We start from the raw sequence: 2,858 nt of genomic DNA, 5'->3' as shown, positions 1-2,858 counted from the left end.
ATAGAGACAATAAATGACTGAAACCCAGGAATTAATTTTGATTTGGAATTGAAACAGTCAGGAAAGTATGTACAATGAAGTTATGTACAACCTTAAACAACTGCAAGGGTGCTCAAAAGCTAGTTCAAAGAACCATCAAAGTACCTGGGCCCCACATTGGGAATCGCTCCTGCAATACTGTACCAAGGCGTCCGCGGATTGGCATAGCGAGAGCTGCTGGAACTTTGCCCCAGTTGGGAACTTTCTGGCCCCACTGGACTAGGCAACCGCCCCAGCTGGCCTTTCTGCAACACCCATTGTCACCTCCTAGTCCACAATTCAATAATTTCACATACCTCAGCATTCCCACAGGTGAAAACCTCGCCTTTGCTACTCAGGATGACCGTATGGTTGCTACCTGCAGCCACATGGACAGCGCTGGTCGGCAGCTTGACCGACTGGATGCTATTCTTGGCCAGAATGTCTCCGCATCCCAGCTGCCCATACAGGTTCGAGCCGAAGGTCAACACCTGCCCGTTCTGCAGCAGGAGGACGCTGTGGTGCAGCCCGCATGCTATCTGAACCTGCCAGAAGGCCCAGCAGTGTCAATGCGTGAGCAGCATTTTTCCTGGGTCGCTTACCACTGGGCTGTCTGAAGGCAAAAGCAAGTTGGCTGGAGGTAAGCAGGCCACTCGAGCTGCGTCGCGTTCCACATCGGAGCCCGTCTGTTCTTTCACGGTGCCCAGCAAGTTATTCTGGCGCACTGCGCTGCTGGCTTTATGCGTGGGGGTTGCCAGAAGAGATCTGCAAAAAAATTTCCAGTTTCTAGGACGAATTTAAGGTGAAAAGCTTGCCTGGATGACTTGAGTTTGGCCACTTGCTTGCTGGATCCTGCCCCTGATTTTTTGCTCTTACTCTTCCGATCTTCCAGTCTGCACTGGATCTGCTCGTGCAGTTTGGTTCGCTGTTTGGCCGGAATGATTTTGTTGTCCCTCATCATTCCCGCTAGATCGGCCAGTTCTGAGTTATCCACCACCTCTCTGGCGCATATTCGGCAGCATCCGCAAATCGCACATCCGCTGTCTCCTTCGCCGCATCCACACTCTCTGCAGTGGCAAAAAACAAAAATTATGTCTCCCTTCAAACAATCATAGCACTCACTGTCCAGGATTCCTCTCTGAGCTCATGGAGCTCAGGCAACTGATGGAATACCCTGTGCATTCTCTGCACATGGTGCAGACCATGCAAAGATCCTCATGCCAAGCATGACTCCCAGGAGTGCAAATGTTTTGTTGGGCGTCCTCGCCCACATTGCCCTCAGAGCCTCCAGCCATGTTGTCGGAGTCTTTCTGCTGCAGTGCTTCCACATCTTCAAAGTAGTCTTGTTCTTCCTGCACTGGACCGGTGTCCATTGCAACCACCAGTATCGGATGACCTGAGGAAAGCACGTTAAATTCCAGGCGGTTTTCTGAAACACTTCTGATGATGCCTACAGTCTTTGGTGTTAGCTTTTGCAAATTCCCGGCCGCATTGGAACTTATTGTTAATCCCGAAGGTGTACACTTGGCCCTTGGAAGTGAGTGCGATTCCATGGGCTTTTCCCAGTGCGACTTGCGTTACACATTCGCCTTTGAGGGCAGGAACAACACCTGGGAAGAGTTTTGAGTGTGACTGAGTTCAACTGATGGAGAGTTTTTACCAGTTGAGGAATCCGCATGGGTGGTGTCTTTGCCAAATATCAGCAACTCGCCATCTCGAGTCACCAGAGCGGTAGTTCCATTGTTACAAGCCCCAGTTACCACGTGTAAACCGTCAACTTTTATCATTTTTTTCGGTTTTACTGGTTTGGGTTGTCTTCTCACTTTGTTCTGGTCGCCGTCCTCGCCCCTTCGAGCCGTTCCTAATTAATATCAAATTGAACTAGTAGAAACATTTTTTGTTGTCGAAAAATGGCAAAAATGCGAGACATTTTAGCACCCTGTGGCATGAGAATAAAGCGTTTGCTCTCAGAGGGGTAAGAGCAATTTTTTTTGGAAATGATGCAACCATTCAGCCTTTAGTCTATGGACCGGCAACAATAAAATAAAAAAATTTCATAATTTTCGAAAATATGACAGATACGAAAAAGTTGTAAATGAAAATTTTTTATAGCTTGTAGCTAGAAATTCTTGATTTGAATGTATCAAAGTTTTTTTGAGTTCAAATATGTTTTCACAAATTAATTCGACCTTTAGTCTTTGAGCAGCATCCAAACAATTGCGGGCTTCATAACTTAATCGGATATGACACACATTTTACTTGAAATTCATTTTTGAAAATTTTTGATTTGAATGTATTAAAGTTTCTTTGAGTTCAAATATGTTTTCTAAAAATAATTTCACCTTTAGTCTTTGAGCAGCATCCCGACAATTGTGGGCTTCATAATTTAATCGGATATGACACACATTTTACTTTAAATAAATTTTTGGAAATTTTTGATTTGAATGTATTAAAGTTTCTTTTAGTTCAAATACGTTTTCTAAAAATAATTCCACCTTTAGCCTTTGAGCAGCATCCAGACAATTGCGGGCTTCATAATTTAACATCCAAAAATATGACAAACATTTTACTTTAAATTAATTTTTTGGAAATTGTTGATTTGAATGTATGAAAGTTTCTTTGAGTTCAAATATGTTTTCTAAAAGTAATTCCACCCTTAGCCCTTGAGAAGCATCCAGACAATTGCGGGCTTCATAATTTAAGCGGATATGACACACATTTTACTTTAAATTAATTTTTGGAAAATGTTGATTTGAATGTATTAAAGTTTCTTCGAGTTCAAATATGTTTTCTAAAAGTAATTCCACCCTTAGCCCTTGAGCAGCATCCAGACAATTGCG

At 43.6% G+C, this 2,858-nt stretch overlaps 1 protein-coding gene across 1 annotated transcript in view; it reads right to left on the bottom strand.

Moving 5' to 3' along the window:
- Nucleotides 1-707, bottom strand: part of LOC109543312 (E3 ubiquitin-protein ligase MYCBP2) — a gene marked incomplete in the record, with an annotated part of 67,418 nt that extends 66,711 nt beyond the window's left edge. Inside the window, 3 exon segments of the mRNA XM_048669929.1 lie at nucleotides 145-284; nucleotides 336-563; nucleotides 621-707.
- Between the last annotated feature and the right edge of the window lie 2,151 nt (nucleotides 708-2,858).

The sequence above is a fragment of the Dendroctonus ponderosae genome, unplaced genomic scaffold, assembly GCF_020466585.1.
Source record: "Dendroctonus ponderosae isolate FM_Combo_2020 unplaced genomic scaffold, Dpon_F_20191213v2 Dpon_F_20191213_9, whole genome shotgun sequence".
Taxonomy (NCBI): Eukaryota; Metazoa; Arthropoda; class Insecta; order Coleoptera; family Curculionidae; genus Dendroctonus; species Dendroctonus ponderosae.
This window is presented reverse-complemented; position numbering and strand designations above follow the sequence as displayed.